This window comes from Pelodiscus sinensis, chromosome 6 (assembly GCF_052426305.1).
Source record: "Pelodiscus sinensis isolate ZL-2025 chromosome 6, ASM5242630v1, whole genome shotgun sequence".
In the NCBI taxonomy this organism is placed as follows: Eukaryota; Metazoa; Chordata; order Testudines; family Trionychidae; genus Pelodiscus; species Pelodiscus sinensis.
In genome coordinates, this window is record NC_143057.1 from 28,788,491 (window position 1) to 28,816,033 (window position 27,543).

General features: G+C 47.1%; 1 protein-coding gene across 4 annotated transcripts in view; it reads right to left on the reverse strand.

Annotated features, from left to right (window-relative positions):
- The window catches only part of KDM4C (lysine demethylase 4C), a 397,703-nt gene extending 377,938 nt beyond the window's left edge, over positions 1–19,765 (reverse strand). For 2 of the 4 annotated variants that reach the window (XM_075931603.2, XM_075931602.2), the window contains exon 1: positions 19,468–19,764. The gene's annotated coding sequence lies outside the window, so the exon portion shown is untranslated. Of the gene's footprint in view, positions 1–19,467 lie in introns of all 4 variants that reach the window. The other 2 variants (XM_075931604.2, XM_075931605.2) reach the window with 2 other exon arrangements.
- Between the last annotated feature and the right edge of the window lie 7,778 nt (positions 19,766–27,543).

Sequence of the window (27,543 nt, forward strand, 5' to 3'; positions counted from 1 at the left end):
TCAGTTTAAAACAAACTGCACATAATGCACCAGACACCAATGTCATCTAAATCTATCATGTGCCCTATTCAATAGAATGAACACTTATAGCATTGAAAAGGTTATTCTGGAACTCAAGTTGTACAAAACCTATAATCTTGAACTCCAAAATAAAGCTACCCTTCACAATAGTCCCTCTCGCCACTTTTTTCCAGGTTCCCTCATTTCTTCTCTAAGGTCTATCCAACTTCTGTCTCCTTAAATTCAATTGAATTGATTGCTACTCTTGTCCCAGCTTCCACCAGCATATCAGTAGAATGTTGCTGCCTAATCTCTGCAAGTTTGGAAGTCAGCACTCCTCCCAACATGATAGCAGTTGGAAGTTTCTTTTCATGAGTACTCAGAGCATGGCCTTGGTTTCTGGATTTGAGAGCGTGCTGTGCAAAACATGCAAAGACAGAGAGAACCTGGCCTGCCACTGGGGCTGGTTTCCATACACAACCACCAGCTAGTGTACAACTAGGCAGCGATTATTGTCATATCAATACAATAAAGATATATCCGTTTTGTATACAAGATCCAGATAATTTCATCATTACATCTACCACACTTAAAACACATGGACACACAAAATGGGAGGGTTATGCACAAAATACTTTACAATCTAAATTAGCCACACTTCAAAGCAGTAAATTCCAGTGTATGAGAAAAAGAAGAAAGGCAGGGCAGACAGAGACGATGGCTCTTAGCAAAGCATCACTTCAGTTCTAGTATCTCAGGTTATTTAGAATCAGTTTCCCTTCCTTTTCCTTCCATCTTCTTATTCATGATGGTTGCAAGGCACATATGACAACAGAACTGCAATTATGGCTGGAAGTTTACTAAGGCTTCTGCACCACAAATTACTTTAGTATAATTTATGTCACTAACAGGTGAGGAACCTATGACCCGGGAGCTAGATCCAGCCCCCAACTTGCCTGGATCCAGCCCCCCAGGACTTGGGGCTCCAGCACCTAGGATACAGCACTGATGCTCCAGCCCTGAATCCCTCCTCCGCACAGGACCGACACACCAGTGCCAGCTCCCCACTGCTGAGAGGAGGAGCCCCAAGCCTCGTGTGCCAGAATCAGACGACCAGATCTGACCCACAGGCTATGCCTGGCAGGGGAGGAAGCAGCTCTGCACAATGCTGCTTCTCCTCTCCCTAGCTAGGGAAAAGGGAGTGCAGCAAAGCCCTGCCTGGAGGCTTTTCCTCTATCAATCTAATTGGCTGCGATCACCGCCAATAGGAGCAACACAGAGGCGGTGCCTCGGAGCAATGGGGAACACAGAGCCATGTGCCTCCCTGGGGAGTTGTGCAGATAAGCACCAGCACACACATGGCCCATATCCCACACCCTTACCCCCTCTCATCTTGACCTCCAAACTCCCACTTCGTTCCTGCACCCTACTTCCCACCCAGACCCCAAACTAAAAACCCGTTTCCCAGCGGCTCCCTCATGCACACTGAACCCCTCATTTTTGACCCCACTCCAGAGCCTAGGGGAGGTCCACAAAATCTACTAGCCAAGCCCATGTCAGTCATGTTTTTGGGGGTGGGTGTTGTTTGTTTTTTGCTTCTCGCTTTTGTGCAGCCCCGATTTAAGTGCTAGAGTTTAGGGGGTGAGAGACCGTCTCTGGCTGATATGGCTACCACCTTTAGTGGAGGCAGGAATTAAGTTGACAGGAGAGCCCTCTTCTGTCACCTTGGACTCAACCGTCTTCACCAGAAGTATCATTACCACTGTGGTGTAGACATAGCCCAAGAAAGTATGAATTCAGTTTGGGAACGGACAGAAAGGAGAAAAGAGTGACTGGAACTGACAGACGAAAATAGGAAGTTCTTCCATGAACCAAGGGATGCATATAAAACTACATATTTGTCAACAGAGTTGGTACAAAAACCAGCAAAATGATTTTGATTAAAAATGTTGATGAACATGAACAGTTCTGCCAAAAATTGGAAGGCAGATCCATTTCAAACTCGGCAAAACGGAAACAACTTCAGCATTTTTTGTAATAATTCTTTTTTAATTATGGAATTAACTAAATCCTCACATGAAAATTAACTGCATCAAGTCTGTGCACCTGACTTTGAAACAGAAAACCCAGAATTTATGACTATCTGGAATTCTCAAGTCATTATTTCTTGTATTTAGCTGCCACACATAGATACTTGATTTTGTTAAATCTTCAATAAGTTTATTTTAAAAGTAGACAGTCCTTCTAAGTTAAACATCACAGTTGGGATGACATGGTTAGAAATGTAATGGCTGTCAGTTAAAAAGTCCTAAAAATGTTAACATCCAGAATTATTTCACCCTACTCTGATATACAGAGTCAATCAGGAATTTTAATATAAAATCCGAATATATGGGGTTTTAATGGTGGCCCTATATGACTAAATACTAGTACAGATCCAAAATGGCTTTAAAAATCAAACTTTAGACTATTTGAGCACTTCTCAATTTCAGTCTGTAAAAATCTGAATAGGCAGCAAACCTTTATTCCCAGGTTTGATTTCCTTATCATGATTGTAGAAATAGCATTTGAAAAAAATTATAAATGACCCACAAAAGTTAACTGATTTCAATATGAGCAGAACTAAACTGATTGATACTATTCCTCTACACTTTTGACTAAGTGTAGAGGAATGTAAAAAGACATTTTAAAATGGATGATTTTGGAAATAGGCAAGAAAAAAAAATTCATCATTTTCATTTTTTTTCTACTTCTAACTTTAACAGATTTTTTTCATGCAGACTTATACAGGGAATTCATTAACTTTAATTATAGTGTTCTACTTCAACCTCATAAACAGTGCTAAAAAATTTAGCTCAGAACAAACCCACCCCTGAAGTTTCAGAGAAAGTTGATTGCCAAGGAGCTACCAGTCTCATAATGTTGGCAGCACAAATAGCATGCAGAAGGACTTCTGACTTTTACCCTCAGATGTAACATACAAACAATTTTAAAAACTGTCAAGAATATGTTATTTGAAAATTAGAATTGTCAATTAACTTCAGTTAACTCAAGCAATTAACTCAAAACAAATTCAATTAAAGAACAATTGCGATGAACTGCAGTTTAATCATACCATTAAAACAATTATACACTTAATTTGGTAATTTATATTATAAATTGTGGATGTTTTTCTACATTTTCAAATATATCATTTCAATCACAATCGAGAATACAATCCAGTGCGATTAAAATTGCAACTGTGTTTTTTTTTTAATCTTGCAATTAACTGCAATTATGTTTAATCATTTGACAACCCTATTAAAATATATTTATTAGACATTAACATAGCAGTCTTGTTGGCAATCTTCCTGTATGCTTTATTCTTACACATGAAATATACTAAATGAGACACACAATATATTAAGCTGATCAAGTACAACAGTATCTTTCAGCCAGCCGTAAGTGGTACTTGGAAAGTGGACAAGTCACAGGGTACTATCTTCTTTTACTGGTATCCAGCTGCTATACTGCATCAAAAGACAAATAAAATACTTCTCCCCTACAAACTCTTCTATGTAAAAAACTGTTTTTACCATATGGATGTTACATGACTATAAATGGATACAGAGGCCATAAGAAACTTGCTATGAAGATGTGTCTAAATGTATTAAAGAACGTGGGTATTCAAACTGTATTACCAACAACATCACATTTTTCAAAAATGTTATTTCCTGTTTGTGACCAGACTGTACACCTCTTATACACGTCTTACTTTTACTTCTGATCTTTTTAGGCCAAGAATTATGTGAACAGTATTTCCATATTGGGCCTTATTTAATACAGGGATGTTAGCTATCAGGTAAAAGAATCGTCGGCTAATCACATGAATTCTTACCTGTTAGTCGACTATTGGATAATCCCCAGGGGGTAGGGCCGGCAGCCAGTGCAATCTGGTCCCACTCCCAGGGAGCCTCCTGTCACTCCATGCTGCTGCCTCTGTCAGAGGTAGCATGGGGTAGCAGCAGCCCCAGTCCCAGGTGGTCTGAGCTCCCCATGGACAGAGGCTGCTGTGAGGCAGGGAGAAAGCTGCCACGAAGCAGCCTCAATCCACAGTTGCCAAGACTGACTGCGGACAGAGGCTGCTCCAGCAGCAGCCCATCCGCAGGGAGCCTCAACCCCCTACAGACAGGGGTTGCTACCACAAAGCACTCTCTGCCCATGGCTGCTTCGCGGCAGCCGCCCCCGTGCTGCAGCACCACAGAGCCAGTTTGGGGGGTACCAGCTTTTAAACTGGCTTCCCCAACCATTGGCTCCGGCTTCCCCCCCGCCTTTTGAGGGGGAAATGCAAGTAGTCAAGAAGATTAACCGATAAGACTAGGCTTATCCATTAATCATCTACCCAACTACTTGTTCACATTCCTAATTTATTAACTGTACAATCTGGAGATATTTTGAGTTTTCCATAGCCTCAAAAAAAACTGAATACTTTATTATATCAAGCAGCTGATGTAACAAAGTAAAAATACAATATAGTGTTTTGATAAAATTAATATAAAAATAACCGTATTCCTCCTTAACTACATGACTTTCCTCTCTTCAAGGTGCCTTTACTTCATTCCTATTCATTAAAAAGAGCACATCATTATAAGATATGATGCATTCCAACATATTCAGTTCTAGGATTTTCTAAGGTCCTAATACAGGTTCAACCTCTATAGTCTGATACTTTTACCTGGCAACATCGGTGGTCTAGCATGATTTTACTTAGCTAGATGTGCACTTATATTAGGTGTGGTCAAGTTTCCCAATGTCCCAGGATGTTTGTTTACAGCCACCAGTCCCGACTCTCAATGTTCTGTGCTATTATTTAGCTCTAATTTATGCCCAAATGTCTTCTAAGAGCCTAGTAAGCAGTGGAAGTGCTGATAATGCTGCCAGATAATACTGACCTCCTGTGGCTGCGCAAATTCTCTGATTTAGCACTAGTCAGGTCCTCAAGGTGCCGAATTAGAAAGGTTCAACCTATACACATTTTCTTTACAGCTTAATACTGCAGTAACTCGCAGTGTTAAAATGCATTTAATTAAGTAACCACATAACCACTGAAAATGGAAGCAGTTAAACATGGGGTGGTGGTTGGCTCCTGCCTGCCCTCATGCTGCCACCTCAGATACAGAGGCAGCACCAGCACGGGGAAAGGGGACCGTGAGGCAGCTCTCCAGGAGCCGGTACGCACAGGGAGCCAACTTTTAAGCCAGCTCCCCACACGTACCAGGAGCCTGCGTGTAACCATGAAGGTTAACCAATGAGCACAGGCTCATTGGTTAATCGTGTACCTGGTTACACTTTCAGTTCCCTAACAGTCATCAAGACAAAAATATTCCATAAACAAGGGTTATGAACAAATCTACCATCAAATTCAAATAGATTAGGTGCAAGAAAATTTATGGGAGTCTGTGGAAGGTGGGGAAAAAGGAAGCAGTATTATCTCCACCTAAGGCCCCTAAAGGTGGTATTACAAAAGACCCTGTGGATTCTGTCATGGTTACAAAATTAGATAAATCTCTGACCCTTCCCCAGTCTCTCTGAAAACACTCCCTAAGGTACCAGGCCTTGTGCTTTATGTTTTCTGGAATGGAATCGTATGATCCTTCCACTTTTAGGACTCCTAGTTTATGGTACCCTGGATTTACCTACCAAATCCAACTGGCTTTGTTATCAATGGTGAATACACTGATCAATGTATAGTTTATTTTTATGAGTAGAAACAAGGCATAAGAGAAAAAGGCTCTTCAAGTAATTAAAGGCCTACACATCTCTATCATACCTGAAGGCTTGTTAACAACACCCTAGAAGCTTAAGAAGGCACAGTTTCTGCAGGATGTGCGTGCATTAACCTGGTCCCCATTAACAGCTCCCAAACAACCTCCTCACTTCTGGACCTTTCAACTGTTTATGGTTCTTTCCAACAGTGGTCCCCAGCATTACCAAAACAGATGTGTAACTGGAGCATGAAAAGTAGACCCTTCATAGTTAATACCTCAAGCATTCTCTCTTTAACCCTCCTAGAAGGTTTTTTTCAGGGTTATCTCATCTTAAGTCATTGATTTTTCTTTCCTACATGCTTTTTCAAACAGCTAGGCCCACCAATGGGGGGGGGGGGGGTACGAGAGCAGGGCAAAGCGGACAACTGTCCTGGGGACCAGCAATTTTCAAGGGCTCCCAGCCACCGCTGTTACTGAAGCAATGGTGGCACCCAAAGCTCCAGGACCTTTAAATTGTTGCAGGAGCACCACACGCTCTGAGTGACTCTAAGGCAGTGTTTCTTAAACTGTGTTCCGTGGCACACCGGTGTGCCATGAGGCCGTCAAAGGTGTGCAGCGGAGAACAACAGAGTTCAAAATGGCAACCCTTAAAGAGGCAGGCAACCTTTTTTTTTTTTTTTTTTTAATTTTTTGCCCAATAACTTCCATCCAACCTTTCCCCCTTCGCTCCCTTCAACAAAAAAAATCCTTGGTGTTTAAGAAACAGTGCTCTCAGGGCTGGGGGGTGAACATGCACCATTCACTGGGCAGTGCCTGCCTCTTCCACCCAAGGACCCCATTGGGAGCACAGAGCAGGCCTCCCTTGCCAAAGGCCCAGCGTAGCAGACGGCTCCCCTACAAACAGCCTATTAATCTAAACTGACAATCACACAGTAACATCCCTTACAACAGGCATGTCAAACTCGAAGCCTACTGAGGGCCGCACAAATGAAAACTAATAGAAGTACATTTTCATTGGTGGCCCTGAAAGCTATCAGAAAGTCATAATTATTTATTATTATAGATTTTATAATATTTTTCAGGTCTCGTTTGAATATAATACAATAATTTGATGTGAAAATTTTTTATTTGCTCATAATTTTTACTTTAAATATAAATTTAAGGTACTTTTTAATTTTTTTACAGGATATATAACTTGTTTTGTTGAAATAAAAAAAAACAGACAGTGGTTAATCAAATAGAACAGGCTTCTGTGAAAATTTGAGATACTTTGTAAGTCTGAGATTTTGCATAAACATATAATTATTCATGCGATTAGGTAAAATCCATAACACTGAAAGCATTGTAATGCCATTACAAAGATCGATGGTGAGCCCTCACCTGGCTTCACTGAATATCTTTTTACATTTACTTAAATGACAACAAATTTAAAATTGGTAAAATGAAACTTTTTTTTTTGCCCAATTCATCTGCGGAACTCACTGCCATTAAACAGCAGTGAGGTAAAAAGTCTGTAAGATTTTTAAAAGGATGAAGGCTTACTGATAATGAAATCTAAAATACCATAGGTAGGATAAAAAACAGATTAAAACCCACTAATGTTTCAGGTCATAAACTAGCCACAAACTGATAGGAGTGAAGAAGAAACATTCCCTATCCAGGGATAACTGTCCACTATAGTTTCTTGGGACATATGTGAACACACTCACACCCCCAAAAAAACCACAGAACTCAAGTTCTTAACATTTTACATCTAGACACTAAGGCTATGTGTATACCAGCGGTTCTCAAACATTTTGGGCTCTGGAGCCCTTTACATGCGTAAAAATTTATGCGGAGCCCCAGCAGTCCACTGTTTGTATGTGTTGTACCTATCGATGTTTCCAGTTTGTCAACCTCGCAAATTTCCTGGAGATGTCTCACAGAGCTCTGGGGCTCCACAGAGCACAGTTTAAGAAACATTGGTCTATACCAGTGTTTCCCAATTGGTGCTCCGCAGAACCCCAGGGTTCCGCAAAGCGAAAGTAAGGGTTCCACAAGAACTCGGCACTTCCCCGCCTCCTCTTAAAGAGACAGAGCCTTTTTGCAGTGGGACTCGGCGAGTCTTTTTTTTTAGCTCAACAAATTTTACCCTGGCAACCGTAGGGGTTCCTTGAAATTCTTTTCAAGATGAAAAGGGTTCCTTGGCCAAATAACATTGGGAAACACTGGTCTATACTATGAGTTTTCCTGGGAAAAAATATGCTAATGAGGGACTCATTTGTATATGTTGTAATCTCATTTGCATATTTTCTGCTGACCCATATATCTTGCGGAAAAAGGGGGTTTTGCACAAAAACAAGAAGTATGGACATTTTCTTTTTGCGCAAAAAAACCTTTTTCCACAAGACATACGGCTCTTGTGGGATAAAGGGGTTTCGCACAAAAAGAAAACGTCCACACTGCTTGTTTTTGCGCAAAAACCCCTAGCGCAAAAATGGATCGGCAGAAAATATGCAAATGTAATTGTGACTCATGCATACAAGAAAACTTGTAGTTTAGACATAGCCTAAGGGTGTGTCTATGCTGCACTGTAACTAGAAATAGAATACGCAATTTGAGCTATGCAAATTGCTTATCTTATTGTGATGCTATTTTGAAATAGCTTATTTCGTCATTTGGCGCTGTCTACACAGTGCCAAATTTTGAAATAAAAGCGCTATTCCAAAACGTCCCTTACTCCTCGTAGAATGAGGTTTACAGGGACATTGGAATAGCAAGCCCAAAATAACGGGCTTGCTATGAAGACACGGAATAGCTATTTCAAGAAACTCCGGTATCCCAAAAAGTTTAGAGTTTGAATGGTCTCTACCCCCCTACCTATACTGCCTCATTGCCTTGAATTGTAACAGAGAGGTAGATGTGTTAGTCTGATCTTCGTAAAAATGAAAGGAAAAAATATGTAGCACTTTAAAGACTAAGAAGATAGTTTATTAGGTGATGAGCTTTCGTGAGCCAGATCCACTTCTTTAGATCTGAGTCTTCAAAGTGCTACATATTCATTCAAGCCTTGTCAGTCTCCCGTGTCCACTCCTTCTGATTCACTAACAACTATCCACTTTTCCCAATAACTAAGTAGTACCTCTCAGAAAGCCCTACAAAACAAAATTAAATTGGCGTTTGTAAGTCATGATGATTTGGAGATGGAATCAGCCTAAAAGAAATTTAAAAAATTTCAAAACTGAATTTCAGGTAAATTTTCAAAATACTGTAGCTCTAAAACTCCTTTTATACTTTTCCTATACTTTACATGTGAAATTATGGTTTAGGAAAACTAAATTTTCTGGGAAGTCAGGAGAGGGTAAAGTACAGCATTCCATAATAATGATTTATTTCAACACAGTGATTTTTTTCCTCTTTTTCCTGAAGTCAATATTTAAGTTGAGTGACTTATGATAAAATATATAAATTCTGCAACAATTAATTGTAGAGAAGGCCAGAGCAAATAGGTTGGGTTAAAAAAAAAAAAGATGCATTTAAATTTCCTACTTTAAAAATACAAGTTTCATTATCCTCCTATGCTTCCTCTATAGCTCATTGCTACAAAGCAGATCCTGCTACAAGATACTGCAACTGACCAGCAAGAAATGCTAGGTGTTTCCTCTGTATAACCGTTGTCAGAAGAGTGCACAATAATACTGAAGCAAGAGCATTTTTATTTATTTATCTATCTGTTGTGCCTCATTCAGGTGAGCAACAGTTCAGAACACTTACTATTTGGGAGGGAAAGTTGAAATGGGTAAAACATCAGCCTGAAGAACACAGACTGGGCTCACGGTGATTTTCTCTATTTTTGATGATCAAAGCAATTACATTGAACATGCGAGTCCTGCACTGATTTCATGCATTAATCAAAATTTCTGGAGATCTGAGCTGCATCTTAGTCATATTTGATTGTGTCGCAGAACCAACTGAGGGATACTCAAGGATACGAAAGGATTGCCCAGTAGGTATTCAAGGATGGCTGAACACAGCATTCAAGATATTCAGCAGGGCATGACTTCACGTGCTAGTGGCTGTGAGTGAGCAGAGCCTGGAGGGATTTGCTGTTAACTAGAAAAGCAGTATAAAAAGGATCCGAGGCTGGAGAGCTAAAGGGACACAGCAGTGCAGGCTGCACAGTGGGGAATCAAGGCCAGCATCCTGACCACAAAACTATCCTCTCTCTTCCGTCATTCTGACATTTCTTAAATTTTGAGACCTTCACTCTACACCCTAGTTTGCTTTTAACGGTATTTAAATGGACTTTTTGAAGAAGTCCATTTTGAAAGAAAAATGGAAGACATTATTCCATCATACGCAGGTTTTTGCTAGACAGCAGTAGAATTCCTGTTGTCTGGGAAAGGAATGCTTAAAGTGGGGGATTGAGAATTAGTAATTCTTGGTCCTATGTCTGTTAATGATTTTCATACCGCTAATTCTTTGTGGGCCTCAAAGCATTTTGTATAAAAGAAACGTCCCATTTTACAACATAGCCAAACACAGATTTAGCATATTCTTGCTGAAAGATGGTGTGATGTAGAAGATGTGATTTGGGTCCACTATACAGGCAGTCCCCGACTTACGCGGATCCGACTTATGTCGGATCCGCAGTTACGAATGGGGCTTTTCTCACCCCAGAGGACACGGACTGCGGGACCTCGTGGTCCCGCCGCCCGTGTACTCCAGGGCGAGAAAAGCTGCTCCGTGTCTCCCTGGTCTGCAGACCAGGAAGACGCGGAGCAAAGCCGCGGAGGGGCTCGGGCAGCCGGGCAGCCCAGGCGCACCTGGGCTGTCCCGCTGCCGGCTTCCCCCAAGGCTTTGCAAAGCCTCGGGGGAAGCCGGCAGCGGGACAGCCCAGAAGCACCTGGGCTGCCCAGCTGCCCGAGCCCCTCCGCGGCTTTGCTCCACGTCTTCCTGGAGACCCCCCAGCAGACCAGGGAGACACGGAGCAAAGGTGGGGAGGATGCGGGTGGGACCGCGGCGCATCTCCGCGGTCCCACCGTCCGGGTTTCCCTGGTCTGCTGGGGGGCGCAGCTAGTGCACCCCCCAGCAGACCAGGCTTTTCTCGCCTGGGGTAGAGCACCTGGGGCTGCTGGGTTGGTCCTGCAGTGCCGCTCCTCAGCGCTACTGGACCAACCGGGCAGCACCCCAGCTGCTCTTCCCCACGTGTCCCCAAGTCAGCCACTGCTTAACCTGATCAGCGGCTGACTGCAGGAAGCCCGAGGCAGAGTTGCTCTGCCCCGGACTTCCTGGAATCAGCCGCAGATCAGTTTCAGCAGCGGCTGACTTGGGGACACCTGGGGCAGAGCAGCTGGGGTGCTGCCCGGTTGGTCCCCGCAGTGCCGCCCCTGTCCTAGGCGTCCAGATTCAGCTGCTGTTGAAACTGATCAGCAGCTGATTCCAGGCAGCCCAGGGCAGAGCAACTCTGCCTCGGGCTTCCTGTAGTCAGCCACTGGTCAGTTTCAGCAGCGGCTGAATCTGGAAGCCAGTTCCGACTTACATACAAATTCAACTTAAGAACAAACCTACAGTCCCTATCTTGTACGTAACCCAGGGACTGCCTGTATTAGGGTTTGTCTACACTGCATTCCTCTTTCATGAGAGGAATGCAAATGCAGCCAAGCGAAATTGCAAATGAAGCACGGATTTGAATTTACCGCAATTCATTTACATAATCACGTCTGGCTGTTATTTCGAGATATCCTATTTCGAGATAAAAATGCCGTGTAGGCAATTATTTTGAAAGAAACCTATTCTTTCGAAATAACCATTAAACCTAATTTTTTAAGGAGTAAGAGTAACCCCACAAACCCCTTCCTGGACAGCCCTGCTTCCCGTCGGCCAGTTCCCCCCGGCCAGCCCCACTCCCTCCGACCCCCTCCTGGACAGCCCCGCTCCCCGCCCCTGATCTTCCTCTCCCCTCCCCTCCCCACCCTCCCCCCAACACCCTTCAGATCAGCCCTGCTCCCTGCCAGCCAGTTCCCTCACACACACACTGTCCCCACCCCGTCGGCGAGCACTGCTGCCCCCAACCCCTTGCTCCCCTGCCGGCTGGTTCCCTCTGGCTAACCCCACTCCCTCTGACCCTCCTCCCGGCCAGACCTCTCCTCCACTCCCCATCTGAGCGTGTCCAGTATTTTTTGGAAACCATCTGGTAACCCTACCTCCTGTATCCCAGAATAATTCTGCAGTCTAGACATAGCCTCAGTGTGGCCCATGGGATGGCATGGATGTAACAAATTCCCACGGCTCACATCTCAGTCAAACTCAGAGATTTTCATGGGAGGCAGCAAAAGAAAATTCTGAGCTCCAAAATATCACTTGCCAAAATTTTAAATCTGTATGCAAAAATCCCTCTGTATACAAAATGCCTGAGATACTGTGATATATTTTTTTAAAACCAGTTTTATACATTATGTTTTTCACTGACCTACTCTCAAAAGTAGCAACATTGCTTTTGATTAAGCATTTAAAAAAAAAATCAACCTAAGAGTGAGCACAAACAAGCTGAAAAGTTTTAGCCCAAAGGTTAAAGCTTGTTTAAGTTACAAAAAACTAAAAAGAGGGAGTTACAGGAAAAACATTAAGCAACCTTAATAATGGATATTAGCATAGCTGTAATTACAGAAAACAGAATAAAGGAACTGTTAAAAAGGAAATCTCTTGGGATTTGTCATAACACTCCTATTTTTGCAACTTCATCCTTCCCCTTTACAAATTAATATCAAAAAATTAACTTACAAATTAATGTTCCGTAAACTTACTTTAATTTCTATTGCTTTATTCCCTATATTTCTGCTTAATTTCTAACTCTTTAGATATTTTATTTTTTAAAGCTTGTTCTTAACCACTTTCTTAATTGCATAAACAAATTATCTGGTACCAAATGCATTTGTAATGTTGAGAGCATTGTAGGTCATTTCCACAAAAAGGAAATAAATGGAGAAAATTCAGAGAACTTGACTGCCCTCCAAAATGTCAGATTTTTTACACCTTTCTTCTCCTCATCTTTTACAATGATTATCTAGGCTCTTTTAAAAGGGACATTATCAAGTCTTGGGCTCAATATTTAGACTTTGATAGAAAGTGGGATTTACAAAAAAAAAAAAAAAACACCTTGAGTGAAATCCTACATACAAGGATGTTGATGGGTGTTTTGCCATCAACATTATTAGGGATGGGAGTTCACTTTTTACTGTCAGAAATGGGCTTTTTCTTTTCTTTTTTGTAAGTTGTCTTTGGATTTAAATAATCCTGTCTATAGTTTGCAATTGTAATGTTCTACCAAAGTTTAAGAACCAGAAAGAGACACTAAAGAGAACGACAAAGAAGTAAATTTACTTTCACTTTCTACTTTCTTACATTATGCAGCTGTTTTAAGGTGAACAAATACATTTAAAATTCAAAATCATATTTTAATATCTTATATTCCTAACAGGAAATATTGCTTTAAATATTTTTAACTTGAGAATATTTCCTTATTTTTACCCAAAAGTTAGATTCAAATCATACAAAACTCTTATCTTTAAATACATGTACACTCACCATACACCCTGGATTTTCCAGGACTGTCCCGATTTTAACTACTCTGTCAAAGTATCCCCATCAAGTAATGAAACGTCTCAGAAAGCCCCACTGGACATTTCACTACTTGATGGAAACACCTGCTTGCGGGGAAGAAGCAACCAGGACTGGGCAAGTCCAAGGCAAAAATTGTCTGAACTACTTCCAGACCTCCATGCTTTGGCCTGGCACCTCAGCCCCGGCAGGGGCTGCACAGAGCCCAGCTGGGGCACTGAGGCATGGGGCATGTTCGGGCTCAGCAGGTGTGCTTCATGCGCTGCCTCTCTGTGTCCTCCCACCCCTCCCCATCCCACTGGGGGAGCAGCAACAGCAAACTTGGTCTGATAGGGAAGGTCTGGGTTGCTTCACAGAGCAGGGAGCTGGTGCTACAGTCTTGTGGCTGCACCGGGCAGTGTTCCCTCTGGCAGCACAGATTCACAGGTGATTAGAGGGAACACTGGCACCGGGATCCCCACTGCATGGGGTGGGGGCTGAGCTCATTCTCTCTTCCCACCCTACCGGGGAACAGCAGCACACTATCCAGAGGCTTACCCCATTGCAAAGGGACACGAAGCCACATAAGCACACCCCCTCATGCCCAGACCCCCACTCCCCAATGCCCCTCACTCACTCCCCTCCCACTGCCAAGACCTGGCATTCCCAGCTTGCTCTGACGCCCTCCCTTGCTCCTGCACCCTCCCTCCTGGTCAGACACCCTCCCTCCTGACCAGAAACTCTACCCCCAGCCTGCTTCTGCACCCAACCTCCCACCCAAACCTCACAACCTTTCCCCCTTCTGCACCTCACCTCCAGACCAGATCCTGAACCCCATCCCTGTCCCACACACTGAACCCCTCATTTTTGTCCCCACCCTGGAGCCTAAGGGAGTCCATAAAATCCACTAATTCTAGAACCCCAGAAATTCCCCTAAATCTGGCCTATAGGAAGCCCTGAACCTTAGTCCTCCCTGTCCCTTCTCCTTACCCCGTGGGGCTGGAGCACCAAATGAGTGACATGTCCCAGTTGGGGGCCACATCAGTGAGGGTTTGGGGTTTTTGGAGGAACTGTTTTTTTTTACTTCTCACTTGTGTGGTTCCCAACTGATTTTTCTGTGGGTCAGTGGACCCCACCCAAAAAAAAGTTCCTCACCCCTGCCATAAATAAAGAAAAAATTGAAATCTTTCACGTTGGACATATGTTAATATTTTATTTCATTTAAAATTAAGTTTGATAAACTAACATAAGTAAGTTGAAATGCTTAATCTGTTTAATAATTTAAATTAAACTGTTCTCCACAGATGCAGCACTAGCAAAATGGTTCAGGCGTAATTATGTAATTAACTGTGAGTTTCTATTAGCAACTAGTGATCTGCAAAAAGGTTTACATTCAGCCTGGTGGGTCACGGGCCAAAAAGTTTGAGAACCACTGAAACAGGCACTCCTGGCCTCTCCCCCTGAGTTAATGCTATTGCAGTATAGTTGCAGGGGGAGGTCCTTTCGGGTGCAAACCCATTCCTATTGGTAGAGGATGGTGAGAGGAGTTCTTAGAGGGGTCACATGACACCATTTACTTCCAGTCATATGTCCATCTTGACCCCAAAGTACTCCATCCAGGGGTAGGACTTCTTGTGGCAGATGGGCAGGGCTTAAGAGGTCAGGGGGCCTGGCTAATGTGATCCCCATTTTTGAATCTGAAAATATGGTCATCATAAGCATACGAGAAGTTCTTTTGAAGTCATAGAGGCTAATCATGTGCATAAAGTTAACTATTTAAACATGCAACACTAGGATCTTATTTAACATTTATAGTTATACATTTTAACCAGTGGAATAAGGCCTAGCTTAATATATAAATCTATGACTGTATAACTAAAGATAATATCTTCTAATAAACCTATAGAGCTCTTTAAAAATTTGCTGGTCCAAAAAAGCAGCACAATTTTTTATAATTCACTTTAGACCCAGCATTTTTCATCTGCTTACAAAATCCCTTCATGACATTTTTTTAAATACCCAATAATAATTAAAGTTCTCTAGAATATTCTATATTTAAGCTTGCTAATTTCTCATTCTAAGAAAGGGTAGTGGGGCAAGGGGAAACATTTAAAAAATGAAACAGGATAATAAACAGTTATTTTCTGTCCCTTATTTGCTCTTTTGTTGTTGTAGACAAGTAATAAACATAAAAATATCCAAAAACAATAACAAGCTCATCACTGATACACTATTAACATTTTTGTTTTGCAAGTGTTATGGTTGTCCCAAGAACAAATCTTATTTGCCATAATCATTCAGAAGAACTTAAGAAGTTTATAATCAAACACTAACAAAACTCATAATAAAAATTATTAACTACTCTAAAGTTCTATATCTACCAGCAGTACCTCCCTTAACCAGGTGGGATTCTCTGGTCCAGCAACATCTGTGGTCTGGTAGGACCACAGATGTTCCTGGACCACAGAGTCCAGATATAGGGAGGTCTGGCTGCGGGGCAGACACATGGCAGATAGGGATGGCAACTCAGCTAGGAGCTTCTTGAGAAAGGGGGTGGCACAGCGAGGAGTTCTGGCCCCAGCAGCTGGGCAGTAGCAGGAGACCGGCAGCTGCGGCTCCTGCCGCAGCAAGGAAGCTCTGGCCCTAGCCATGGAGTTCTAGCCTTTATGGAAGCCAGGAAGCTCCTGCCCTGCAGTTCCAGCCCTGACCGTGCAGCTCAGTCCCTGATAAGGAAGCTCCAACCCCAGCAGCAGCAGGGCCAGCGGGAGGTGGAGAGCTTGGGTCCAGGGAGCAACGGCTGGCCAAGCAGCAGCAGGGTAGGCTGGAGCCCAAGCCAGGGGAGGAGGCAGGAGTTTAGCACAGGCCAGGAGGGGAGGGATGTGGAATGTAACATCCTAGAAAAACCAACAATGGGTACTTAAGAACAATTAGTACCTTCTCTATCAGCTTCAGGTTAGAGATGTTAAATTTAGATTAATTAACTAATTGAATAGTCAATGGGATTTCCATCAAATATTCAATTAGTCTATAAGGGTACCTACAGTTCAAAAACTGAAGCTCCGCAGGGAGCACAAGGCCAGCAAGGGACTCCTCGCTGGCCCCACACTCCCTGCAGCACCTCAGTGGGTGATGCTTACCAGGTAACAGTCAACTTTTACCCTGGAGCAGCCCCATTCGACCAATTTACTAATTAAACAGGATTTTACATCCCTATTCAGACTATAGTACAGGTTGGACCTCTATAGTCCAGACTTCTATAGTCCGGCAACATCTGTGGTCCAGCATTCCTGTGGGTGCTCCTAAGCTGAAGCACTCATGGAAAAAAGCCATCCCCACACTCAGCAACTCCTCCCCCATCGTCCTAGAGCTTCCAAAGCACCGCAAATAGCTCATCTGCAGTGCTCAAACTCAGGGAGGGAGGGGAACAAACACAGACAGAGGGACACTCGATCCTCACAACTGAGGGCCAGGAGCACAGCACAGAAGCTGCAAGGTCCAGTGCGCTCCCATGGGGCTGCATTCCTGGCCCCCAACCACAGGACTCCGCAGCCATCCTGCCACTTGCCCCACCCCCCCAGTTCCTGCTTAGTCAATGCCTGCCCTTCTGTAACAGCATAGGGGCCAGCATTGACCTTCTCTGGTCTGGCAGATTCTCTGGTTCAGGAATGGTTAGATCCAAAAGGTGCCGGACCAGTGAAGTGTAATCTGTAATCATTTTCTTTCTAGTTTTTGCAGTTATTACACAGAAAATCCCTTATATTGAGAGTTTGCATGCAGTCTTTTTTGACAATAGGAGCCCTATCTCTGAACTATAATCCTTTGTCAACCACTTAGCTTAGTACTATAACACAAGTGTCACTATGTAATTGATATTTCAGTGAAAGTTAGCCCGGAGAAGACCAATCAGAAATGTATACATTGTTCTACTGCACCTATACTTTACAGAAACTACAAGAACAGAAAAAGAAGAAGAATCTGAAGAATTCCAAAGACTAAGAAGAGGACAATCAGAAAACTCTATTTGAGTTAGGGATGTTAAAATGTGTTCAATTAAGTAAACGTGTATCCACTGAAAATTTAAGTGGTTACCCAGTTACACACGGGCAGGGAGGCACCTGGGGAGCTGGCTTAAAAGCTAGCTCCTCACACATACTGCCTCCATCCCTGCACCTCCACACTGCTGCCTCTGATACAGAGGCAGCAGTTGGGGGCAGCAGGACAGGCAGCTCTCGAGGAGCCAGTGTGCACAGGGAGTCAGCTTTTAAGCCGACGCTCAAAAGTTAACCATATACACAGTTACGCTTTAACATCCCTAATTTGAATCCATGCATAAAGAATCTGTGAAGTTATATAAGCTTTTAAAAATTTCAAAATTCAAGTCAAAACAGCACCCCTTCAATCTAATATCATGCATTATTTAAACCGATTATTTTTATCTGATACCTGCTAGCTTCATTTACCAACTCAGATTTTAAAAATAATCTTTGTCTATAATAACAGTCAACTATTCCACAATGCAAAGCAATGAAATCAACAATAATAGAGGATCCAAAGCACTTCATGAAGGTTCTAATCTTGTGACACTAGGACCAGTTGATAGAGTAACCAATTATCATTCAGAAGAACCAGATTCTATTTCTGGCTCAGCTACTGGCCTGCTGGGTGACTTTGGGTAAGTCATATCAGCCCTCTGCTTCCCCCATCTGTAAAATGGGAATAACAACGTTCACTTGCTTTGTAAAGTTATTTGAGATCTATGGATGAAAACCAGTACAAAGAAGGCTGAGATTAATATAATCTGGATAGACCTCTCTGTGTCTACAGGTAGCACCACTAACTCCAGTAGGAGATCAACCCATGCAGAAACAGGGCCAAAGTGATATACATGCTTACTCGTTTCACTACTTTTCTAATAGAATTTTTTCCAACACTTGGTTCTCCAGGTTTACACACATGCCTATCTCTAACTCTGAAGTGCAATCATACAAGATGTGGGAGACACACCAATTACACACCCAAGGAGTAGTTTTTGTTTTTTGTGCTAATATGATGAGATCACTTGTTTTAAGTCACAACAATATGACATTTCTCAACACAAAATCTAAACAACTTTTAACATGCCCCACAACAAAAATGCATTTGCCCCAGCTGCTATGTAGTTGCTGAACTAACAGATGCACCCAGCCCAGCTGCAGCACGCACAAGGGCAGGGGACAGCTGAGACAAGCGGGATGGTTTCCTGTGTGATCCCCCCCCCACGTCCTGTTAAGTGAGCACAGGTTTAGCTTCAGTGAGCTGAGGCCCACATGCACCCCTTTACCCTCATCTCAAGGCCAGGGCTGCTCACAGGAAGCCACCACTGCCAGCTCCTCCCCAACAGGCGGGCACCCAGGCTTGTGCTCTGCTACCCACTCATCCCTGCTTCACCACAAACACATCCCCAGCCCAACATATACCTTACCACTCCACACACCCGTGCCCTCACCCCATCCCTGGCTGCTCTCACACACGCACTCACACACCTGGCCATCCCACAAACCCCCTTCACACACACACACACACACACACACACACCTGGCCATCCCACAAACCCCCCTTTACACACACACACACACACACACACACACACCTGGCCATCCCACAAACCCCCTTCACACACACACACACACACACACACACCTGGCCATCCCACAAACCCCCTTCACACACACACACACACACACACACCTGGCCATCCCACAATCCCCCCTCACACACACACACCCACCCACACACACCTGGCCATCCCACAAACCCCCTTCACACACACACACACACACACACACACCTGGCCATCCCACAATCCCCCCTCACACACACACCCACACACACCTGGCCATCCCACAAACCCCCTTCACACACACACACCCACACACACCTGGCCATTCCACACACACCTCAGACCCGCCCCCGGGCAGGTGGCAGCCGGCCCCCCACCCGCCGAAGTGCTGCGTGCACCGGCCTCCTGTGCCCAGGCAACCCCGCTGCTCCCTGCGCCACCGCAGCGGCTCCAGCCCCTGCCTGCTCCCTTCGGGGGCCTCCCCCGCGCCGCAGCCCGGGCCTTGCCCCTGCCCCCAGCGGGGCTCCCCGGCACGGACGGTACCTGGGCGGGGAGGTTAATGGCGGCGCGGGATCGGGGGAGCTCGCTTGCTCCCTGCTTTGCTTTTGGGGCTCCTTCCGTGCGCGGATGACAGCTGTTTGTTGCGCATGCGCAAACCCTCCCGCACGCAGGGCGAGAATAGAGGCGAAATTGGGGCGGCATGTGACACGAGCGGCTGCTCCCACTGCGGGTCACGTGTCCAACCGTCTGCCCCCCCCCCCCCTTGTCTTATTTCCGGGAAAGCGAACTGCGCATGTGTCGGGGGGAAAAAAAAAAGGTGCCTGTGTGGGCGGAGAAGCTGGGGAGCGAAAGGGACCGTGCACAATAACGGTCTGTGTGAGGTCACAGAGAGGCAGGCTGCTGCTGCTGCCTTGTAGGAATGTGCTGCCGGTAGCACGTTCTCATCGGGACCAGCGTAAGGAAATGCTCCTGCAAGAAACTGCTACTGGCAGTAGCACAGGAACAATACAGGGGAGCAAGTGCTGGGAGAGAGTCTCAGAAAGAATGGCTGTGCAAGTGCCTGTTTCTGAGCATTAGCTATTAAAACAAATAGTGCGCAACACGCATTGCACAGAGTAATACAAGTAACAGAAATAACATTTGCAAAGGAGCAAAACTACAATTAAAATGGGTTACAGCAGTGGTCACCAACCAGTTGATCAGGATCTACTGTCGATCTTGGAGCCTCTGCCAGGTGATCCTGACTGGAAGCTAGCAAGCGCTGGCACTTCAGTTATCCCTCCACCCACTGTCATGCTGCTCCTGCTCTCTGCCTTGGAGCTGCCTCCTTGGGAGCCTCCTGTTTGCTGTGCAGCATGTGCAGGGAAAGGGGGGGGGGTGCTGATGTCAGGGTAGCCCTCTTCCCCCCCACTTCTGTACCCTATGTCCACACAGAGGCTACGTCTACACTGGCCCCTTTTCCGGAAGGGGCATGTAAATTTCACCAGTCGTCGTAGGGAAATCCGCGGGGGATTTAAATATCCCCCGCGGCATTTAAATAAAAATGTCCGCCGCTTTTTTCCGGCTTTTAAAAAAGCCGGAAAAGAGCGTCTAGACTGGCCCCGATCCTCCGGAAAAAGTGCCCTTTTCCGGAGGCTCTTATTCTTACTTTGAATAAAAAAAAGCAGCGGACATTTTTATTTAAATGCCGCGGGGGATATTTAAATCCCCCGCGGATTTCCCTACGACGACTAGTGAAATTTACATGCCCCTTCCGGAAAAGGGGCCAGTGTAGACGTAGCCAGAGAGAAGGGAATATTCCTTCAAAGTAGGAATAAGAGATCCTCTGGAAAAGGGCTTTATTCCAGAGGATCGCGCCAGTCTAGACGCTTTTGTTCTGGCTTTTCCCCAAGCCGGAAAAAAGCGGCGGACATGTTTATTTAAATCCACGGGGGATATTTAAATCCCCCGCGGATTTCCCTATCCTGACTTACCTGATTTGTATGGCTTTTCCGGAAATTGTGGCCAGTGTAGACGTAGCCTACATGCCGCTGTCATTCTCACAAACACACACTGACCTTCCCTCTCATCTCCCAACCCAACACATACGTGAGGGGGTTATTGTTACTTCTTTTACTGCTTGCAAAGTGTGTTGTTTTAGGGTTTTGACTGGTCTGTGCATTTCATAATTTTAATTTCTCTCTTATGCTTACATTTAATTCTTGGAGCAGTGAGTTCTAAAATGCCTAACCTGTCGCAGCTGGAGTAATTATCCCTGCGGTAACTGCTGCTCCTGGAAGTGGCTGGCATGTCCCTGCAGCCCCTGAGAAACGCAGAGCAGCGGGTCTCCACATTGATCAATAACAGGAAACCATGGCCAGTAGAAGCTATGGGCTCAGTGCCTGTAGATGAGGGGTAGCACATGGTGCCATTGCTATCCATGCCAGCTGTTTTCAGGAGTGGTGCAGGACCAGGGCAAGAGAAAGCCTGCCTTAATCCCACTGCTCCACCACCTGGAAGCCATCTCAGTTAAGTGGTGCCCAACCAAGGCCTCAAAGAAGGGGCGGGAAGGAAGCGGGACAAGGGTATTTGGGTTTGAGGCAGATCTTGCATTGCTCTTAAATTGAAAAGGCAATTTTGTGGTTAAAAAGGTTGGAAACCTCTGGGTGACAGGACTAAAATTCAGTTATTCAAATACAGCAAACAACACAAATGAGTGAAATGTTATGAGACTTCATGTTCTGTCTTTAGTCCCCTTTTTCCATGGTTATCTATTTTAAAATGTACTAAGCAAAAACTTCTGCATAGTAAGGGAAGGGAGAAGGGCTGGGGCATCTACAGACCTATTGAGCATTCTATTTGAATAAATTATAAAAAAGCAGGTTTAAGCAAATTAAAAAAGCCACTCTTTGACTGGTGCCTCATTCCCACTGGGGTGACTGTTTTTACCCCTTCCCCCCTGCCTGTGCTGGAGATTTGCCCTCTGCGTTGCTCTAGCAGTGGAGTTTACCAGCTGCTCCTCCCCCCACCAGGCCTGAGTTTGCTCCAGCACTGATTCTAACCCTGCCTGCAGCTGCTTCACCCTCCTCCCCGCCCACTTAATTTTCATCCCCCTTCTCTGTTTAGCCCCTTTTCTCCCTTTTTTAACCTGTTTAAAAAGAAGTAAGCAACAACTTGAAGGCTGTGTCTACATTGGCATGATCTTGCGCAAATACTCTTTAACTCAAGAGTTCTTGTGTTAAAGTATATGCACAAGAGAGCATCTACACTGGCATGTGCCTTTGCGCAAGAGCATCCATGCCAGTGTAGATGCTCTCTTGCACAAGAAAGCTCTGATGGCCATTTTAACCATCGGGCTTTCTTGCACAAGAAATTCATGTTGCCTGTCTACACTGGCCTGTTGCACAAGAACAGTTGTGCAAGAGGGATTATTCCTGAGTGGGAGCATCATAGTTCTTGTGCAAGAAGCCCTGATTTCCTACATTAGAATGCCAGTGTTCTTGCACAAGAACTTCTCGCCAGTGTAGACAGGCAGCATGTTTTTGTGCAAAAATGGCCACTTTGGCACAAGATCATGCCAATGTAGACACAGCCATAGAGTGGGCAGGGCGAAGGGCAGTGGCTTCAGCAGAGCTACTGAGCATGCTCAGTGTCCCCTAATGAGCCCAATCTCATAGACAGCAGCTTTCTACAAGCTATCCCAGCCCTGGTAGGGGAAAGGCAGCCAGGGGATCCTGTATGAAGCATAAATTATAACACATCAGAGGCATGGCACCAGCAGGCATTTGTGTGGCACTTATGTGGGGAGGCAGTTGCCTTCCTTTGCCTCATGGACGCACCAATAGTGTTGCCAACTTTCTTATTGCACAAAACAGAGCACCCCTGACCTGATCCTTCTCTGAGGCCCACCCCCTGCACGCTCTATCCTCCTTCTATCCCTCGCTCTCCTCTACCCTCCCTTTCACCAAGCTGGGGCAGGGAATTGGGGTGTGATCGCTGGGAATGAACTCTGCAGGTGCAGGTGGGGGCTCTGGGCTGGAGTAGGGGTTAGGGTATGAGGCCCAAAGGCATTGACAGCAGCTCCCAAAAAGGGGCTGCCAGGTCCCTGTGGCCCCAGGAGCAGAGAGGCTCCACATGCTGCCTCACACCTGCTGTCACTTCTCCCACAGTTCCCATTGGTTGTTGTTCCCAGCCAATGGTAGCTACAGAGCTGTGGTACTCACTGGACAACGCTGCTCCAGAGCCAGAGGGAAGACAGTGTAGGGAGGAGGCACAACAGAGCTCAGGTGTGTGAAGAAGGGTGTTTGCTGGTAGCTGCTATGGGCCCTTTTTTTTTCTTATTCTACAGAGGACCCAGCCCTCTCTTTCCACTAATGGCAGTTCTGTGAAAGTTACTGTCATTCTAGTGTTACACATAAGTTTACAGTGTTATGATTCTGTTCACAATGGAAAAAGATGAACTTGGATTGTTTTTAACTAAAGCCCAGAATTTCAGATGATGGCAAAATGCAGCCCAAATGGTGGCGCTTCACAGAAGTCCGGAGCGCTACTGTTTCTTTCCAGTCCTGAAAGAACTCCACTTCTGCCAGAACTCACGGGCTGTGTCTAGACTGGCCGCTTGAATTTCCGCAAGAACACTGACTTCCTACTGTCTGAAATCAGTGCTTCTTGCGGAAATACTATGCTGCTCCCGTTCGGGCAAAAGTCCTTTTGCGCAAAGCTTTTGAGCAAAAGGGCCAGTGTAGACAGCTCAGATTTGTTTTGCGCAAAAAAGCCCCCCAATGGCGAAAATGGCGATCGGGGCTTTTTTGCGCAAAAGCGTGTCTAGATTGGCATGGACGCTTTTCCGCAAAAAGTGGTTTTGCGGAAAAGCGTCCGTGCCAATCTAGACACTCTTTTCCGCAAATGATCTTAACAGAAAACTTTTCCGTTAAAAGCATTTGCGGAAAATCATGCCAGTGTAGACGTAGCCAAGGGGATGCTATTTAAACTAAACGGCTGTGTCTACATTGGCAAGATTTTACGCAAAAGCAGTCGCTTTTGCACAAAAACTTGCTGCCTGTCTACATTGGTCACGAGTTCTTGCGCAAGAACACTGGCGTTCTAATGTAAGAAATCAGAGCTTCTTGCGCAAGAACTATGACGCTCCCGCTCAGGAATAAGCCCTCTTGCACAAGTGTTCTTGCGCAAGACGCCAGTGTAGACAGGCAGCCAAGACATTTTACGCAAAAGCAGTCTAAACAGAAAAAAGCCGTAGTGGCCGCTTGGACGCTCCGTACCTGCAGGCAGCTTCCGGAGTTCCTGGTAACCCGAGCCCCCTTAAAGGCAGACACAGCCTGCAGAGGCCACGAGGCAGAAGCCCTTCTGCCACCTCTGCCCCGAGCTCTGCCACGCGGCTCTTCCCCAACAGCCAACAGACCACCAGGATGGCCACTCCAGGGGGGGGAACAACCCGCACCCCAGCGCAGGAGGCCCCAAGGGGCACAAAGCGGCGCGCCCCGTCCTGGTCCTCAGGGGAAGTAGAGGCCCTCCTGGACCTGTGGGCCAACGAGGAGGACCTCCATGACACCCACTCTCATCAGCACAATGTGGACATTTTCTGCCACATGGCCCAGGCACTCTCTGTCCAGGGTCATCAAGCCCGGACCCTCGAGCAGGTCCAGCCTAAGGTCAAAGTCCCTAGGCTATGTCCAGGCCAGCGAAGGCCAGGGGGCAGGAGCCGACACCTGCCCCCACTACCAGCGGCTCCACGGCATCCTGGGACAGAAACCACCCCAGGGACCCTCGGTTCCTGTGGACACCAGCAGGCGCTCCCCCCGTCACCAGGCCCAGCGAGGCAGGGGAGGAAGAACAGCTGCCCAGTGGGTCGGACAAGGAGGAACAGGGGAGCAGCGGGACCCTCCAGGTGGAGGCCCTCTCCGGCAGCCCCGCCATCTCCTGTGCATCCTCAGAAGCTGGGGAGGGATCCACTAGTGAGTGTTGCACTTTGCACTCACAAGGGCAGGGGGAAGCCAGGCGCCCGGCGGGGGAAGGGGGAGGGAGCGTCACTTAGGCAGCGTGAGCTGCATGCTGTGTAGCATTAACAGTATGCAGCACGCGCAACCACGTGCAGCCTGGTGACCGAGCGGCACGTGGCCGCGGCAGGCAGCTCCAGGGCATGCCTGGGACCGTGCTGCTCACTTACATCTGGACCGGGGGGAAGGGTGGATGCCGGCTGGAACCAGCAAGGGCCCCAGGGGCTCAGGCCAGAGCCCACACTTCTGCAAGGGTGCAGCACACAGAATGGCACACTGTTCCATGCCTGGCTGTAAGGCACAGCCAGCTGCTCCTGGGAAAACTGCAGCATCACAGCCCTGTGAGCGTGGCCCCTCGCCTGCTCCCAGTGCCTTGGCTGGCCCCCCGAGGAAAGTCCCCACTGCGGCCTCACATGTCCCTGGGCTACGTTACGTGTGTGAGGGCTAGCGGGAGGGGGAGGTGGGAAGTGCTCAGGACAGCCCTAGGGCCACCTGAGTTTTGCTGCAAGGATTGTACACTCCCCAGTCACTCTCCTGGTTCCGTCCAGGAGACATCCCACGTGATGGGGATCTGAGCGCCCAGACCACATCTGCCATATGTGCTCCCAGGTACTGTGTGGGGATTCATCTTGCTCCCTGTCAAACACCATTGATTAGCCCAAAGCCTCACAGCCTCCACCAGCAGGGAGTTCCACCGGTTAACACAACGCACGCGCCCTCCCACCCCCAAGGGGCCAGGACATAGACCGGTGGTTACAATACATGGAGGAGGACCCTACTCTAGGGTGGTCCTGTATGCAAACATACAACATGGAGGTGGGGGGGGCTTACTGGACCCAAGCCACACTACTGTGGTGTCACCTGGGCTCAGAGGTGGAGGGCATGAGGTGTGGCGACAGTGGCCAGGCTGCCTGACTGACCCATCCTTTCTTCTCTTCCCTGCAATGGGACCAAGCAGGAGCGGGAGACCCTCCAGCCCTGCAGCAGCGGCAGCACCAAAAACAGCCCAAGCACCGAGCCGGTGGGTCCAGTAGCGGAACCAACTGCTTCGGCGGCACGTGCAGGCCGTCGAACGTGTGGAGGCAGCCATCACCCAGTGGGTGGAGGTGGACCTGGAGTGGCACCAGCAGGTCTGGGGCCCCTTCCAGGCCCAGTGTGTCCGCATGGCAGATGCCATCACCGCCCTCACCATGCTCATTGGCCATGCCGTACTTTAGGGCATGGCATTGCCCCATGCACCCGCCATCCCTCCCATAGTAATGCCCATGCCCCCTCCTCCTGCCCCTCCTGCTCCCGCAATTCCCCCTCCTGCTGCTGCCCCTCCTGCTCCCGCAATTCCTCCTCCTCCTCCTGCCCCTCCTGCCCACCTCCCCATGCTGCCTGCCCCAACGTGGCCTGAGCCCCATGTCTAGGTCCGCCCCCACAGAGGCAGTCGCAGGGGCCACCCCTCCCAGTTGAGAGCCTCCTCCCCCCTCCCACCCTAAATCCCCCCATCCATTGTAAATAAAAAGTTTGAAACGTTGTGTTCCAAAAAAACTGTGTTGGTTGTTTATTGGGAGGTAAGGGGAGGGGAGGAGGGAAGGGTTGGGGATAGGAGGGAGATATCAAGGGAGACAGAGGCGACCCTACTATGGAGTCTGGGAGAATATCTCCATCAGGGCCTCCCGGATGCGCACCCCATCGTGGTGCGCCTGGCGGATGGCAGCGGAACCGGGGTTTCAGCCGCCCAAAGGCGCACTCTACTTGGTTGTGGGACCGGTTGAGGCGGTCGTTGAACCGTGCCTGGTTGTGGTCCATCCTCCCCGTGAAGGGCCACATTAGCCAGGGCAGCAGGAGTAAGCCGGGTCCCCCACAACACACGTGGGCATTGGCATGTCCCCGACAGTAAATTCCTGCTGGGGGAAGAAAGTGCCTGCCTCCAGCCTGTCAAACAGGCCAGAGTTTCGTAGAATGCGGGCGTCGTGTGCCCTGCTGGACCAGCCCGCATAAATATCCAGGAAGAGGCCACGGTGGTCCACAAGGGCCTGGAGTACGATGGAGAAGTACCCCTTTCTGTTTATGAAATGGGCCGCTCGATGCTCCAGGGCACGGACGGGGATGTGGGTTGCATCCAGGGCTCCCCTGCAGTTGGGGAACTCCAGGGCAGCGAAGCCGGCCACCGCAGCCTCCAAGTCACGCAGGTGGATGACTCTCTGGAGCAGGACGTCACTGATGGCATGGACGACCTGCAGAAGGGTGCAGAGAAACACAGGGGAACACATCACATAAGGCAGGGTGAGTGCGTGCTCCCTTGGGGGGCCCCCCCGTGATGCCCTCTGTCCTCACACACACACACCAGGGCCCCCTCATCCCACGGCCCCCCTCCCACCAGCAGGCCTGTGCAAGGGAGGGACGGCCCAAACCCCTGGGTGACCCAGCCTGGAGTCTTGCCTGCCCCTGGGCATGGAATGCAGCACCCTTCCCCCGCTCCACTCCCCCTGGGACTTACCTGCATGACGACGGCACCGACGGTCGATCTGCCCATCCTGAACTGGTTTGCCACTGATCGGTAGCTGTCTGGGGTGGCCAGCTTCTAGAGTGCGATGGTGACCCTCTTGTCCACTGGGATGGGTGCCTGTAGCCGGGT